Source organism: Eretmochelys imbricata, chromosome 2, assembly GCF_965152235.1.
Source record: "Eretmochelys imbricata isolate rEreImb1 chromosome 2, rEreImb1.hap1, whole genome shotgun sequence".
NCBI lineage: Eukaryota > Metazoa > Chordata > Testudines > Cheloniidae > Eretmochelys > Eretmochelys imbricata.
Window position 1 is genome coordinate 220869542 of NC_135573.1, and position 18058 is coordinate 220887599.

The window sequence follows — 18058 nt, forward strand, 5'->3', positions numbered from 1 at the left end:
GTCAATTTCAAACTCAAGGATTTATCTGCTTGAAATTTTTCTCTGTTGACATCCCTTTTGTATGAAGAAACCTCTGTGCCAGAGGTGGGCAAACTATAGCCCACGGGCTGCATCCGGCCCATCAGACCTTTTAAACTGGTCCTCGAGTTCCCACCAGGAAGCATGGTCGGGGGCTTTCCCCACACCCCGTGGCTCCATGTGGCTTCCGGAAGCAGCGGCATGTCCCCCCTCCGGCTCCTACGCGTAGGGGAAGCCAGGGGGCTGTGCACGCTTCCACCACCCCAAGCACCAGCTCTGCAGCTCCCATTGGCTAGGAACCGCGGTCACTGGGAGCTGCAGGGGAAGCGCCTGCGGACTGGGTAATGTGCAGAGCTGCCTGGCTGGTGCTGCGCCTCCGCATAGGAGCTGGAGGGGGGACATGGTGCTGCTTTGGGAGCTGCTTGAGGTAAGTGCCGCCAGAGCCTACACCCCTGACATTCCCCCTCCCTCGCACCCCATACCCAGCCCTGATCCCCCTCCTGCCCTCCAAACCCCTTGGTCCCAGCCCGGAGCACCCTCCTGCACTCCAGACCCCTCATCCCTGGCCCCACACCAGAGTCTGCATCCTCAGCTGGAGCCCTCACACCCCCCTGTCCTCCAACCCCCTGTCCCATCCTGGAGTGCCCTCCCGCACCCTGAGCTCCTCATTTCTGGTCCCACCCCAGAGCCAGTAACCCCAGCCGGAGCCCTCCCACACCCCAACCCCCAATTTCATGAGCATTCATGGCCCACCATACAATTTCCATATCCATGATGTGGCCCTCAGTCCAAAAAGTGTGCCCACCCCTGCTCTGTGCTCAACTTTGTCTTGTGGCAGTTCTTAAAGGGACTCTGTCAAGGTTGGAAGGCTCTCAAATTAACATTTGGAAGAGGAGCGGAAAAGTTGCAAATATTTATTTGCAACTTCTACATAATGCTTTGGCAAAAAGAAAAGGAGTACTTGTGGCACTTTCGAGACTAACAAATTTATTTGAGCATAAGCTTTCGTGGGCGACAGCCCACTGAATGCATCCGATGAAGTGAGCTGTAGCTCAGGAAAGCTTATACTCAAATAAATTTGTTAGTCTCTAAGGTGCCACAAGTATTCCTTTTCGCGAATACAGACTAACATGGCTGCTACTCTGAAACCTGTCATAGTGCTTTGGGATGTTCTCTTCCAAAACAAATGGTGAGATGTGGGAGGGTGAAGTGAATGTTGCATGCACAGTAGTGCATACACTGGATATAAGACCTTCAGGTAAGGAAATAAATTTAATTTCTGGTTTCCATTGTAAAGATATAAGGAGAAAGTGAGCGTTTTTTCTTTTAAATTATGAAAATGTTGATCTTTAAAAGTTATTTATTGCACTACTATATTATAACTTTGCAACTCAGTGGTTGGATCTTGCACCGTTAAAGTTAATTATGAGTGTTTTACATCGATTGATTTGAATGGGATCAAGATTAAGCCCTTGAGTCGGCACTGGAGATTTTGAACTGGGTGTTTGTATAGTGTTCAATTGTAGGGTTAAGCATTGGGAAGCAGAAGAAATTGATGTCTGCAGGATTGTTGATAAATGTAGTATCTCAATAATTATAAATCGTAGCTAGTTTGCTGCTGCTGGGAAATTACAGTTAATCTGGACTGCTGAAAAGTAATCTTACCATATCTAGATGAGTTATTGTTTGGCTATCTAATAGGGAAACTGTGACTATTCTAGTTTATATTCAGTATAATTTAGGGTTTTCCAATGGGTAATTGTGTTTTCTGCTAAATAGAATACCCCATGCATGTCACCCAACTCTGGCTTTTTCACAGATACATTGATCTTGATAATGTTTGTGCAGAAATCTATAATGTACTTGCTTTTCAGTTGCTTGTTTAGTCTAAATGTTATATGCCTGGATATTGGTACACTGTTATGGGACTGTTCTGGGTGCTGTAGTGATGCAAAGTATTAAAAAAAATCCCCAAAACTTAATGTACCATTGGAAAAATTTAAAGTTTTTTTTAGCCATCGGATAACGTTTCTTTCCTTCTTAGTTTAGGCATATAATTGAAAACTGTGTAACTGTCCACAGAATTTCTTTTTTACACTTCAAGTTTTAAGTATATAAAAGGGCCTTCATGTTTAGCTTTTATTATGTTTGATAAATTCCCAGGAAATGTTAATGTTTAATACAAAAATTTTAAAAATGGGTGAAAGTTCAAGACAAAAAATTAACTGGACAATTTTCTAGGTAAATATGGAAGTTAATATTGGGATATGGGAGGAAAGAAAAAGAGAAAAGAAAAAGTATTGAAGGTAATAACAGTTTAATGCTGTGGTTTTTTAATGAACTATACGTTAATGGTACATACACTCACACACTGAGGCATGTACACATGTGTATCTTCCATTACATTGTCTTACTTTAACAGACACCCTCACACTTACACTAACTTATAACTAAAATAAACATCTATGTAATGTAATATATTGGATTTCTTAACATAATCTGTATTTTTGTGAACTTGAGTGATCCAAAATTTGGGTGAAAATCAGTAAAAATCCAAATAGCTTTTATAAAACCTTGAAATTTTTCAGTAAAAATCAGTAAAAACTGAAAACAAAGGGCCTTTACGTTCATAACAAAATTGTAACTTAAATAAGTCTCTCTAACAAAGGTAACCAAGTATAATTCGTTTTAAAGAAGAGTTTTCTTGCATGCAGTATGGTACGAAAAGGTATTATTTTTAATGTGTCATTTCTAGAGGCTGCAGTTGTGGAATGGGAAGTAACGTGCTTTGGCTCTTGGCTGGTTGAGACTGTATCAGGCCATTGCATACTTTGTAGATTTATCTGCTGCTGATGTGTCAAAGCTTCAACAGTTGGCAAGGAGTTAAAACTCTCAGCAGGAAGGTGGAAGGAAGTTTAGCTGGCTTTTAAATTTGAGGCAAAGAGCAACCCATTGCTTCTTACTGTTGAGTGTTGACAGGCACATAAAAGCTGATAATGTAAGTCCAGGGGTTTAAGAGACTTAGCAGTGTTGCCTTTTTGTTGTATTACAGTATTTTAATGCCTCATTAAAGAGTCAGAGTTCTTTGAAATTCTATACTATCTAGCTTTTTTTTTTTTTTTTTTTTTTAAGTTTAGAAGCTTGGGTAAAAATGTCAAAATTTAAAAATTAAGTCCATTTGATGACCTCCATGTTGGATTCTGAATGGGTGAATGAAAGGGCCTTGTGTGTTATAATAACAAAACTTAGAACTTGTATTGTCCTTTTCAGACATGTTCATTTCTGTGCAACTTTTTCCTCTCTTCTTCCATATGTTAATTTGAGTGCCTTGTAACATCTGTGAGAGGCCGGTAACAGTTATAAACATTTTACACTTGGGGAAACAGATAAAAAGATGGTATGTGATTTGCCCAAGTCCACGCATCCAGTCACTGGCATAGCTGGGTGTGCTGGAAATGGCCCAACTTGATTATCATACACATTGTAAGGAGAGTGATCACTTTAGATAAGCTGTTACCAGCAGGAGAGTGGGGTGGGAGGAGGTATTGTTTCATGGTCTCTGTGTATATAATGTCTTCTGCAGTTTCCACAGTATGCATCCGATGAAGTGAGCTGTAGCTCACGAAACCTTATGCTCAAATAAATTGGTTAATCTCTAAGGTGCCACAAGTACTCCTTTTCTTTTTGCGAATACAGACTAACATGGCTGTTACTCTGAAACCAGTTTAGAACAGTGGTTCTCAACCTGGGGGCTGCTTGTGACATAATACACAGAGAGCTGCATATGCGGCTCACAGTGGTAAATAGGTTGAGAACCACTGGTTTAGAAGTTTAGCTGTTTTCCTAAATCTAGGCTTTAATGACTAGACTAAATCTTCTGTCTCCTCTCTATAGTGCAGGAATGCTCTTCGCTAGTTTCAGTATAGGCTTCTGAAAGTTTTATACTTCAAAAAAGCCATAGAAGAGGACCGAAAAACGTTTTTCTATGAAGCAAGATTTTATTGCAACTGTATCTTAAGCCATGTAATAGAATTTATTTTTAATCGTAATTTCATATACAACATGACGACATCTTAATGAAATCAGTATTCTCTGCAATTGAGAGACTGTATCTGCCTTCATGTAATGATAAAGCCAAAGCATGTTATGTTAAAATGTACTAAACACTGTAAAAATTAAATGACATTGATTTTTTTGAGCATATTCAAATGAATCATATAAACCAATGATGCCCAACCTTATTACACAGGAGGACCACATAAACCTAATCACAACCTGGTGTGGGCCAAACAGATTCTGTAAATTTTAATAAGATTTAAAGTCACCTGTATTTATTTATCTTTTAAGTTCAGCTTGTTTCGTATGTATTTAGATAGGGTGCTTCTATGTATTGTCTATTGACACACTTGTGTAAGCTACAATGATGTAAACATGATGACAAAATGCTAATGAATCAGCCGTTAGTATGTTGTGTTGAAGCAGGCCACAGATGTTATGAAATCTTCTGGTGGGCCATAGATTGGGCACCTCTGATATAAACAAATGCCAAGAGGATGGGGGAGAGGGTGTGTGTGCGGGGGGGCTAATAGAGTATTCCAGTGAGGTTAAATTATCTTGTGTATATGAAGCTTTTTAATACATCTGGGAAAAAAATATTAAGCACCTTGGGAAAAATCCTTACCTGATTTGAAATCATTGAGAGTTTTACCGTTGCTTCAGTGTGACCAGGGTTTTGCCTGTTGCTTGCTGTTTGTCAAACAAAATTTGATAAATTGGCTGGTTTACTTGTAAATGCTCAAAAGATGAATTCCTCTCTCAGAAGAGTTGTACTGAAATTTTGGGGAGACTGCATGCACAGTGTTCTTTACCCACGATGCATAGAGTCGATCCGTGCTTTAAGACCAACAATTAAAATCAGTAATGCTAGAAAACAAGGGCGCAAAGAGTGTACATTTCTGCGGGCTTAGTTGAATGCTATTAACTAAATAAAATGATAGAGCAATATGCAGAAAAATTATGATAGTGTAAATATAAAAGTTGTTTGTTTTTTATAATACTATAGTTTCCCTTCAGATAAAGTATTTGTATTTTATACAAGTAGGCTAACTATAATAAAGTTTCAGAGTGGTAGCCGTGTTAGTCTGTATCATCAGAAAGAACGAGGAGTACTTGTGGCACCTTAAATAAATTTGTTAGTCTCTACGGTGCCACAAGTACTCCTCGTTATAATAAAGTTATTATGCCTAATGTCAGAGCTTTGGAATAGTCAGCTACACTCTGAGAGCTTAAATTTGATATAGGTATTACTAGTGCATTTATGTCTAAAATAGAAATAAACAGGTGACAGAATTAAAGTTTGATAAATAGAACTGCTTGGAAAATTTTCCGGTTTTTCCATCAGAAAATGCTGTGTTGTTGAAATCAAGCCTTTTTACAAGAATGCATGAATTTCAGAAAAAAAACACATTTGGTTTCAACATTTTCAGAAATGAATGTGTCAGTTTTTGTCTTGAGACAACTTTTTGTTTTGAAATTTGTTTAATTTTACATTATAAAAAATTAAAGTAAAAATTGAAGCATTTCAGTTGATCCAAAACAATATTAAATTCTTGATTTCATTCACATTTTGTTTCAAAACCACGGAATTTCCTGTGGAGCAGAAATTCTAGTTCCCGTACAGCTCTACTGATAAATAGTTTATCGTTTTAGTGATCATGGATACAGTAAAATTCTTTTATAGTGTAAAAAAAAATCCTATATGTTTCAATTTGATGCAGATTCCAAATGGATATTAAGATGTTTTGTGGAAAAATTGAGTTGATTGTAAGATAGTTGCACAGTATCAGTTTAAAAATAAAACCCCTTTCCTCTCAGAACTAGAGGCGGGGGGTGTGGGCGGGGTGGGGGCAGAGGGAGGACCCTGAAATTGTTAGATGGGTGTAATTGCAGAACTGAATAACTCATTCCAAGCCTTTGTCTGAAGGTGCAATCAGTATATAGTCTGTATTTATTGTGGGACACATCTTCTGTTATTAATTATGGCAGTTCACGTATCCAAGGAACATGTTAATTATTGATACAAGTTACCAAACAGCACTTCTGCTCATTTATCTGCCTGCCTTTATAAGCTTGTGTACACATAAGCATTCTAATTGTACACAACTCTTCACATATATTTAACTATTTCTGCAACTCTTGTGTAACAGATTCGGAGTACCCTTTGCATGGTATTGTTTTGATACTTTGTCATTACACTAAGAATCATTATAGAACACCTAAATGACCAATGCTTTAACAGCAGAGTGCTGTAGTTAGTGCTTGTATGATCAAGATTTCATTATTTTTATGATATGTGCCATAATATGCTTATTTTTTATGAATGGAAGCTGTTCTTGCAAGGACTGTACTTTTACCTGTTTGTATATCATCTTGTACAATGGTGCTCCAGTTTTGATCGGGGCCTCTAGAATAATCAAAATAAAGAACTGACTCTTTGTGGTTTGTTCACTTACTCACTAACTTGAATATTCAGTAATACGTGATGGATCTCCAAGTTATTAGCTCAAATTGGTGAGGAATTACTGTCTTTGACTGCTGTGTTTGCTTACGCCTATATAATGTAACGTTGTTTCAACTTTTGTCTAGATACTATGGGCCATATAGCATTGCTACAAGTGCAAAATCTTACTTTTATTCTCTAAAGGCATGTCTACACTGCACACCACCATGGTGATATTTAACATATGTGTAGCTACACGTTGCAGTTATAAACAGGCTGTGTCAACACTGCCATATAGCCGTATGCACCAGTGAACGGCTGTGGCAGAGAGGAGACAGTGGGGATAGGCTCTGGAAGTGGGGAGGGAGGTAGTGGGATGCTACGTTGCTAAAAATAGCAGTGTAGACTCGGGGAGACATTGCTTGGGTGTGTAGAGAGACCTATATGGTAAATTCTAAAAGGGTTCAGACATGCCTTTCTTTGTCTAAGCAGTGCCTCAGAGACTACACTGCTACTTATACCCCTGTTAGGAGGGAGTGCAGTATTGTACTCTACATGCCACCATAAGGAGTCTGCAATGTAGACCTATCCTAATGGAGCAGTTCTGATCTCTGTAATTTTTCAGTGACCGTTAGTCCTCTTATTGTTTGATATAGGATTCTGCACAATTTGTGACTGGTGTCATTAATAGTGGGTATAAGTTAGACTGCTCATATATTTATCTCCAAAATGTTAAATTTTTGCTTGCGACCTTGACATTATTTTCATAGATATTTAGTTTCTAGACAATTCTGTAAATGTGGTAGGTTTTGGTTTTGGTTGTAAGTGTTCTATAACACATTTTTGATGAATGCATGCTAAGTTAAACAAAACATGTTTTAGATATAAGTTAAGGCTGTCATTTTAATATAAGAACCCTTTTCATGATTGTTTTTTATTGAGCCTTTTGGAAGTATAGCTATGCCTGATAGCACCACCAAAGTTAAAATTGTCTAGTGACTGGAGGTGTGGCATATTTTTTGTTTTTAAATAAATATAAAGAGTTCTACTTTGGAAAATAAAAAATGTCATCTTCTTACTTAATCGATTTACTCTCAGTTCACAATCATTCTGATCAGCTTGGTTTAGGGCAAGTTGGATTCTGTTTCTTCATGTGCACCAACACAGAATTGTTTAAGTTACTGATAGTTAGGCCTGTATAAACTCAATGGAAACACAAGGTTTGCACAAGTGTAATCAAGGCATAATTTGGCGTCCAGAATCTTTATTATGGAGGGAGATATAAGAGAAGGAAAGAGACAGCTTGTCTGAGATCGTAGCTAGATTTCACAGGGGTGATGGCTATAAAAAGATGCTCTTTTTATTAAACCAATTAATTATTTGTATTACAGTAGCGTCTAGGAACCCCACTCAGAGGTTAGAGTCCCATTGTGCTAGAGAGGTACAGTTATGTAACAAAGATATTGCCCTGTCCAGAGTGGACAGAAGACACACAAACAGGGTGAGGAAGGGTGGGAGGATGAAAATATGAACAGAATTGAGGAGAAAAGCAGAAGTCATAGCTTACATTTGTTTGTTTAATCTGGAAATCACTGAGACACAAATGTGGATCGCTGTGATAATTTTTCTAATAATTTTGCATGACTGGAATTTAACTTTAAAATAAATTGTGCAGCTGTTCTTAAGCTGTATGACTCTTTAAATGATTTCTTATTCTTCTGTCTCATGGCTATTATCTCTTTTCTAAAATAAAAACCTGGTGTGCTGTTCCTGTAACATTAGAATTGGGCTTTCAGTTTTTGTTCTCCAAAGTCCCTATAGTGCTGCTGTCCTGGATTAATAGCAGTCAAGTCAAAAGTCCTGGTTATAGAACACCTAACAAAAAAGAAAACCAGACAGATGCTGCAGAGTCATGGCTTCCTTTAATGCAAGACTCTAGGATCATGTACCATTTTGCTCCTTTGCTGAGACTGCCGGCAAGAATGCTAGAAAGACAAGGTGGGTGAAGGAATATCTTTAATTGGACCAACTTCTCTTGGTGAGAGAGATGAGCTTTCAAGCTTGCACAGACCTGAAGGCAAACTGTGTGTAAGGACTTGTCTACCCTGCCACTTACAGCGCTGACCTGGTCTTTGCTCAGGGGTGTGAAAAAACATCCCCCTGCGCGATGAAAGTTTCAGCGCTGTAAAGTGGCAGTGTAGATAGTGCTCCAGCGCTGGGAGCTGCGCTCCAAACACTGGGAGCTCTTCCCCTCGCAGAGGTGGTTTTATTACAGCGCTGGGAGAACTCTCTTCCAGCGCTGAAGCCGCAACTACCCAGCCATGTTAAAGCGCTGCCGCAGCAGCGCTTTAACATTGGCTGTGTAGACGTACCCGAAGATTGAAAGTGTGTCTCTCTACAACAGAAGATACTCCAATAAAAGATATTACCTCACTCACCTTCTCTCTGATATCCAACATGGTTACAACAGCACTGCAGACAGCAAGAATGCTGGCACTACGGTAACTGCTGACATGATACACACACCTCTCTGCCTAGAATTGGGTTAAGCCTACCAATTCATTTTACATAGGCTACCTAGCAGCCATCCAAAGCAATGACTTTTGCTTTCCATCAGTGTAATCCAAAGGTTAATGTATTATCTAGAGGTGAAAGGTTTCACAACCCATTACCAAGTCATTCACCTTTTGATTTACTTACAACTGTTACAATTTTTTAAATGATCAGGTTGCAAACAATGGAAAATCAGTTCCCACTTATGAACAATAAGTGTTAAACAATTGAATGCAGATGCACACCAACATCAGATTGGCATGTCTGTGTTTTGGGGTATCTTGTCAAAGATCAGTAAAACCACACAGAAGCCTTTCCAGTTCAGTGGGTCAAAAATCCACTTTTTATGAAAGGCTAAATGTGGATTTGTGCGATTGACTATAATGGCTCCAATTTTGAAAGCTTAGAGGTAACAGAGCACTTCCAGTTGGTGGGATAATTTGAGAATACTACATGCTCAAATGGCTAAAATATTGTGCTTTCTGCTGCTACTTCACGCTACTTAAAAAGAAAAAAAGTGTGGGGAAGGTGGCATGCAGCCAATTTTGAGAGTAAATCACAACCATACAAGATCATTCTTTGGTTAACTGTGAGCTGAAAGTTAGCCATCCTTTATACTTATACTATGGGGCAATTTGGGGAACAACCAGAACTTCCCCCACCTGTACACATTTGTATGGTAGCAACGGCAGCGTATGTTTTAGCCTTAATTTGGTTCCATCGTTTTTAAAGTTGTACTGGGTTGCATATTGGAAGTTGAATGCTGTAACAGACTCTTGGAGCAGTGAAATTTTTTGCTATTATGAATTTTAATATGCAGTTTCAGATAGCAAAATATATTTACACACAGTGTGTGTATCTTCTTACTTTTTAAATTGGAAAATCTGCTGTTACCTAGCAGTTAATGACTATTTTTTCCCAACAGTTGGAATGCAGGACCAGATTTGATAAGCTGATAAAAGAAAACAAAACTGAGAACATGTTGGAAGTGCTCAAAGTGAAAATTGCAGTTTAGGTAGGTTTTGGGGTAGATAGTTAGACATTTTAATTGAACTAAAATAGCTTTATACTAATACAGCACTGCTGTGGGAGTATGTTTTGTGGTACATTTGAAATTAGAGTATTTAAGTGGGGAGGGGACTGTATGTTAATGTATGTGGGGAGGGGACTGTATGCTTTTACAAGAAAATGATTTTTGTAACATCCATCTAAACAAAAGAGCTGTTAAAGAAATAGAGCTCACAAGTCTGCATCAGAGAGAAAATATAACAACATGGACTGCTTCAGAATAATGTCTCTAAGCTAGAAGTATGCATTTTGTCACTTTAGTTGGTGTTTTGTATTAACTAGCTGCTAGTAAATGATTCTGTGAATTCTGAAACAAGTTTGTGTTCCTGGACCACCACCACAAAATTGGTTTGCACCAATCAAGGGAAGCTGTTGACTCAGCCTGGACTCTCAGGGTATGCCTTCACTGCAGAGTTAACCCAAGCTGTTCTGTGGGTTTTAGCCCAGCCCTATCTACTTTCCTTACACAAAATTGAATCCAGGCTTGCTTGCTTGCTTGCTTGCCTGGGGCTATAAGTTAGAGCCCAGCTTTTGCTTTAAGATTTTTTTCCTTGTTTCATATAATCACGAGTAATAGAGATGTTATTATCAACAGAGATACTACAGACCAGATAATGTCTTTTTTTAACTCCTATAGAAATCCAGAAACTTAATCTGACTTTAAGGGTTTAGCTATATGTAAATGGCAGTGGTTTAACTTTAAACTGGTGCAAACGCCTGTGTAGATGCAATCAGTTCAAACTTTGCTTATATCTCTTTAGTTTGCAGTTGGAAATCAGGGCTGATCTACAGGCAGACTTGCCCCAAAATAACTAAATTAGTTTAAATTACCACCTTCTGTTGTTTCAGTTCAAGTCGGTATGGCAGATACTCTTGTTTTGGAGTAATTGTCCTATTTTGATCAGACTTCAGCAAAACAGAATCGGGTGCTCGTATTCCAGAATAAGCTCCCAAATGTAGACTTGCACCAAAATGACAAAAGGGATGAATTAATACCAATTCAGTTACTTTGGTGCAAGATTGTGTGTAGGTCAGCCCTATTTTAACGGTGCAAGCTTAAACTAACATAAGTCAGGTTTAAAGAGAGATTGTGCCCGATCACAGGGAAACCTCTTTAGTTAAACTGGTACAGCTTTGTGTATAGAGTGAAGATAATAGTTCAAGTAAGTTCAGTTATCTATTTTGTGGACCAAAATCTCCTTCCAGTCACATTTGGCAGCCCCCTCCCCCCATTGTCTTCAGTTGTATGCCCTCAGTTACTACTGTGCAAGCTGCAGTTTTCACAGGCTCAACAGAGGAAAACATAATTTGAAGACAGTGGGGATTGGATATGTGTAACTGAAAATAGATTTTTGGCCTGCAATATCTTATTGGTGATGTGTAAGAAGGAAAGAAGTTAGCTTGAGTTCTGGATCCCAAATTGTGGGATAGATTGTGATCCATCTTGCAGACTGACTCAAGAAAGTAACGGGATATAAGGCACTGCCTAGCACTGGTGCACTGTACTGCTGCTTCCAGCCTTAGTGGGGGAAGGTATGTTCCGGTTGTGGGGAGCCCGATGAGCTTGTGGGATTATTTGAAGGCCAGAAGAGTTGAATTTGGGAAAGAGTTTCGTTCAGGATGAGGTCCCCATCATCAGAAGCAAGCTCCCCACAGACCAGGATCCACCAGCTCAAACTGGCGCCAGACCCTGCCGTGACAATAGATGCAAAACCTTCAGACCTATCTCCAGTGCTACGATAATCAATATCCCCCACAAGGCACATTTCAAGATCCATGAGTCCTATACATGCCTATCGCAACATCTGGTGGTACCTCATCCAGTGCACTGAATGCCACAAGAGCAACTATATGAGTGAAACCAGACAGTCTCTATGCTCTCGAATGAACTCGCACAGAAAACTGATATACCTCTACCCCAATATAATGCGGTCCTCGGGAGACAAAAAATCTCACTGCATTATAGGTGAGACTGTATTATATCAAACTTGCTTTGTCCCCCCCGTTCCTTGTTCTCTGACCGCCCCCTCCAGAGACCTCCTTCCCAAATGACTCTCAGGACCTCACCCCCTACCCAACCCTCCTGCTCCCTGTCCCCTGACTGCTTCGACCCCATCCACACCCCTCGCTCCCTGACAGGCACTTACTGGCAGCAGCGGAAAACGGAGCAACGCGGCCCCAGCCGCTGTGCTCTGCTTCCCGCCTCCGATGAGTGCGGGGAGGTTGGGGAAAGGACGCCCCCCATACTCACCAGTGGCGGGAAGCGGAGTGATAAGGCCCCAGACCGCTCCGCTTTCCTTGCCCCGGTCCCAGCTGTGTCGCGGGCTGGGGGGAGGGAGTTGGGGAAAGGTCCCTCACTTGCCTGCAGCAGGAAGCAGAGCGCCATGGCTGGGAGCTGGCGGAGTGGAGCAGGCTGGGGCTGGGCTACTCCGCTTCCGCTGCTGCCGGTGAGTGTGGGAGGATCCCTTCCCCCAAGCCCCCTCCCCTGAGCGACATGGCTGGGACCGGGGCGAGGGAAGCGGAGCGGGCTCCTCCCGGCCCCCAGCTAATCCCCCAGGCCACTCTGGGACTGTGGGACCCCCAAAAGTGCACACCTCCCACCCCAGTCTGGGAGGCAGGAGCTTCTGCTGGAATTTTCAATTTTTTTTTGTAAAAAAAAAATGTATATAAAATCCAGATTTAAGGTGAAATTTGATCTGTCAAAGTCTTTTTAAAAGTTGAGAAAAATGTGTTAAAAGACTTTTCTAAAGTTACCGAGAGGGCATAAATGTGCTCTTTTAATTCACCTTTATTTGTATTTTGTCTGCTTTGTATCATCTGCTTTGGTTTAGTTTGTAGAATGCTGCCATAAAGTTTGAAGTAAAATTAAATTTTAAAAGTGACCACCTTCTGTTGTAATGCTGGATTTAGAAGACAAGGGAACAGTTCAGTTTGAACTGAGGAACAGCTTGCAGTGAATTGTAGTAAATGTTCTGGTACCTTTTGACAGTTAAATTACAGGCCAAACCATTGTAAATTTGTTCATGGAGTATGAATGGTTTTAGTCTCTGAATCAGACAGTAAGACTACAAATGACGCGAATCAGTGAAGTTGTTCTATATGAGTGAGTGATGAGTGTAGTGAGGGGGAAAGGGAAAAATTTAACATCCAGTCCACTGAACATTTATAGGAGTTTGTGAACCATGAATAGTGATGAGAAGGAAGTATATGGTATGTGTAAAAAGTCTTGGGCAAAGGGGGGGATACCATGTCTCATACCATCAAGTAGTCAATAAAAGCGCAGTAGGCAATCTTCCAGTCAGCTAACTGCACCATATAATCCAACATGCACACTGTCAGAAAAGCACCCGGTGTTAGTTTCAAAAACACACTGACGTAAGTTTACATCATTTTTTTGAAATGCTCTTAAGTATTGAAGCTCTCTGCCTATTATACTAAACAGCTAAACAAATATTGAAGTTTGTTTGGGGCAGCACCTCAAATCTACTAAGCTGTAGTAAGAAATCATTTACCTCTTCTCCTTCAGCTATTTTGGCTGTTCGGAGGAATATTTGTATTTATCTGAATTCCTGGGGCGGTACAGGTATATACATATGTAGACCTGTGAATGCAAGTAAGTAATAGGACAAAAATATTAGGGTAAATATATCTTAATTTTGATACTGCTTTCTTCCCAATACTTTTGAAAAAGCGTTTCAGTTTCTTTGCTGTAGGTTATCTAGGCATTTGTAATTTGCCCAGCACCTTAATGTTAAGGTGCAATACAAATCATTAGGAAGCATACTTTCAGACTTGAAATAACCATTCTTTCTTACCCTTCTTTTTGTCATTTTCTTGAGTTGAGGTTGTTCTGTTTGCCACAAAGGAGTCTGAGGATGCATCTTCATTGGGGAAAAAAAGGAGTATTCTTTTAGTTAGCTAACCGATGAGGTATTTTCCTAATGAAGGCAAGGCAGTTATCTGCAAACGTTTGTGTAAGCTATTAAAGTAAACCCTAGGCAGCCCATAGTCTTTACCACAACCTGCTAATAGGTGTGAAAGTTACAAACTGGCTTGTCATCACGAGATCTTACCTCATATTAGTTACTTCATGTATGCTGTCGCAGCATGTAGGAACACACCTTTTTCATAGTGAAGACATGGCCTGAGAGTTTGACTGGATACGTTCTTTGTAAACAGACATTCAGGGCTCTCATGACATGCAAACAATGGCTAGTCTCATCCTGGAGGGAGGAGAGGTGGGTAAGAAAATAGGATATTACCAAGTTTTTTCCTAATTGCTACAGAAGGGAGACTGACTTGGGAGTAAACCACAGGACTGGTTTGAGAACATCTATATCCTTTTGGAAGATCAGAAGTGGTTCTTAACAGAAGGAGGCAGCTGGTTCGTCAGCTTGCCTGACTGAAGAGATTGGGGCTGTTTTGAAAACAAGTAGTCTAGGCTCAAAATAAAGCAACAAAAACTCTCTAAAATCTCCAGAGAGGGGCTGCAGGGGCAACTTGCTGTTTCAGTGGGAAATGGCCCTAATACAGTGCACTTGGAAAAGGGATGAGACCTGCTTGTGAAACCATCCAATTTCCCTCTGATTGCCTCGAGAGTGGAATTTTGTGCTTGGATGTGCTAGCTGGCAACCCAAAATACAAGGCTGCTGTGGGGTGCGGCGGGGGTGAGGAGGGGCTCTGAGAAAGAGGTGAACAGTGTTGTGTAGGGTGAGACCTTTGTCCCAAATTTATTGAGAAAAATTTTCTTTGCTCTATTTTTTAGTCTTTGAAAGTGGCCTCTGGATGTTTAGTTCTCAGTGTCTGCTGGGATAACGCCAGGTTAACTTGGGTCAGATGATGGGAAAACAGGGTGGACAAAATTGGATTTTCTTTATTTAAAAAAAAAAATTAGATCTTTAAAAAAAATTAAATTCAATACAGGCTTTTTTTATAACCCTATTTAAAATTAAATTTGAAATTGACAACCTATGTTAAGGCCTAAACATACTATAATCTTTGTAAATCATTTCAATTAAATAAAAATAAGTTAAGTAGTACATTTTTTGCTACCACGTTTTAAAGAAAATCAAACTGCTGAACTTGTCACTGGCTAAGCACCTGGAACTTAGGGTGACTAGATGGCAAGTGTGAAAAATTGGGACGGGGGTTGGGGATGAATAGGTGTTTAAGACACAGCCCGAAATATTGGGACTGTCCCTATAAAACTGGGACATCTGGTCCACCCTAGCTGGAACCAGAGTTCGTTGAAGTGCTAAAACAGTTTTAGACTGTAGTAGCCTCTTCTGCAGCTTCTTCTGTTTTAATTTCAGTTTATGCAGATAGTTCAGTTCACTGACTAGTTCATTCAAGGTTAAGAACCAATTGGAAGCTGAAAAATCAGGAAAGCTTCTTTTTCTTTTCCAGTCTATGAATTAAAAACTAGGTGTGAGAGAATAAGATCTGCTAACTACAGGTACTACTACTGTTGTTTACTAAATCTTCTGGTTTTAAATGTAAAAACATGTTTTGATAAAGTTTATCATGAGGTTTTTTTACTTATGCATCCAACACCTTTAAGGAAGTTTTATTTTTAAAAAAATCTGTTTTATGGTATTTTTAATAGAATTTAAGTTTCCGTCCAAATGGAGCTTCACACAAATTACAAGTAAAATATTATCATCTAGTAAATAAGACAAGCATAGTTCACCATTTTCTAACATAATAAAATGTGTAAAAGTTTAGCATGAATAAATGTAAATTAAGGTATATAATTGTTTGAATAAATGTAAATTAAGTTATATAATTGTTTAAATAAATGCTTTCAATACAGCATGTCCTCGTGGTAACAAAAAGAAGCACCAAATTTAGTGTAAAGACTATATTTAGTTGTAATTCAAATGTTTTAATAGTTATCTGCCAATGAGAACTAACCTTTCATTAGGAAAATCGCTAAAAATGCAAAACACCATTAAAAATTGATGGTTTAAATTAAGGTTTCCTGCTTGTTGATTTAAATCATGATTGAAAATGGTGATTTTAAATTGCTTTGATTTAAATCAGTCCATCCTGTGTGGAATTTTTTAGTTCTCCTTCCACCACCCAGAATTCCAGATCTTCACAAATTAGGTCTGATAAAAGATGAAACTAATAATCCCATTGAGGGAAGAAGTAATAGTCTACAGTGGAGTCTGTCTCGAACAGAACCAGTTTTTGTACCACTGTCAACCGTCCCAGATGATGGAGGACTTCAAGGCTCAGATTTTTAAAGGTAATAAGGTGCCTATTGTGATTTTCAAAAGCCTATAGATGCCTTAAACTCATTGAGTGCAGTGGGTTTTAGGTGTGTAGGTGCTTTTGAAAATCCCAGTACACACCTAAATGCCTTTAAAAATGTGACTCTGGATGTTAGAGTATCTGAAGAGCTGTTGCCTTGGAAAATTATCTTTGCTGTGTAGCCTTGATTCAGGCAAATCTTCTCTGCTGTGGCGAAGGCTCCCAGGTAGATTTGGACAGGGTTTTTTGGTTTTTTTTTGTTTGTTTTTTTAAATAGTAAATGCATTTTAAATATTTATTGGAGCAAGGACATGAATTTGGGTCTCCCACTGCTCAGGTGAGTTCCTTGATCACCTGGCCTGCAGAGTCATTCTCTCTCTCCCATCTCTCTGCCCAAATGACTGTTTGTTTATAAACAGTGGAACAGCTTCGGCAGGAGACACTGAGTATCCCATAGCCGAGTGATTAGGGCATTCTCCTCCAGTGTGGTAGACCCAAGTTCAAGTCCATACTCTACACCAGGCGGAGGGGGGAAATTGGACCTGGGTCTCCTACATGACAGGTGAGTGCCGTAACCACTGGACTATAGCTTATAAGGAGTTGCCACCACTGCCTCCAAATCTACTGCTATCATCTTTTCCTCTAGCCATTTTGTGACTCCATCCTTTTAAAAATACCTGGAAACAATGTTTTGGATTGGCTGAAACATTTTATTTGACCTGAAATGGACTTTTTTTCAGAATTTTCAAATGTCAGATTTGGCACGACCTAAACCAATATTTGTTTTCAGTTTTTTTGAATCTGCCAGCAAACTGAGAAATCAGCTCTGCTCCCAGGTGGGAGAGACATTGAGACGTAGTCAGAGAGGAGAGCTCTTTTCCATGCTAATCACAAATCGCAGATGGGAGAGACACTAATCACTTGTGTATTGCCTGTCAAATGGCTGACAGCCCCCTCACCAAGCTAGTTCTCCATGTAGGGTATCACCTGGACTTTGCAGTGTAATGGATGAAAAGTGCTATGTAAGAGAGAGAGATAATTATTATTATGATTATTTTTTTATGGATTGCTGCTTCTGCCACAACTAAGGTCTTTGTTAATGTCCCCAGAGTCAGGTAAGATCAAGGGGAAGGAGGGAGCACTGGGAATGGACCTTTCTGAGTGCAGATTGAAGGTAATTCTGATAGGAATCTAGAATTGTTATGAGAAAATATGTGGTTTTTAGATCAGTTGGCATGAGGAATTCATTGGGCTTGAGTGTGTCTAAGTGGTCTCTGTGTTAGGGAACAAAGTAGAAAGCCACTTCAGACCAAGAGGTCTTTCCATAATAATTTTAAAAAAAATCATTCACATTAGTTTTCTTATCTTTCGCCAACTCCTCAGTGGCTCCCTTTTCCTTTTTCCCCTTCTTCCTCCTGGAAAAGGACTCAATACCAGACACCGTAAGTTATCTGCTGGACATAAAGGCCATTCACTTGGTTCATCAGGAGGACTGAGGTAGAGGATTCTGTTTCCTCTACTTTAGTATCAAAGATCATGGGTAATCTGTCACGTTCTAGACCTCAAGCAATGACAAATTCTTCTAGGACTATAAATTCAAGATGGAATCTTTTGATCCTTTAGAGTCACAATCAAGTCCAAGGAGTTTGTCACATCATTACATCT

General features: G+C 39.6%; 1 protein-coding gene across 3 annotated transcripts in view; it reads left to right on the forward strand.

Moving 5' to 3' along the window:
- The window catches only part of SLC25A13 (solute carrier family 25 member 13), a 127575-nt gene that overhangs the window by 51468 nt on the left and 58049 nt on the right, over positions 1 to 18058 (forward strand). The window lies entirely within an intron of this gene.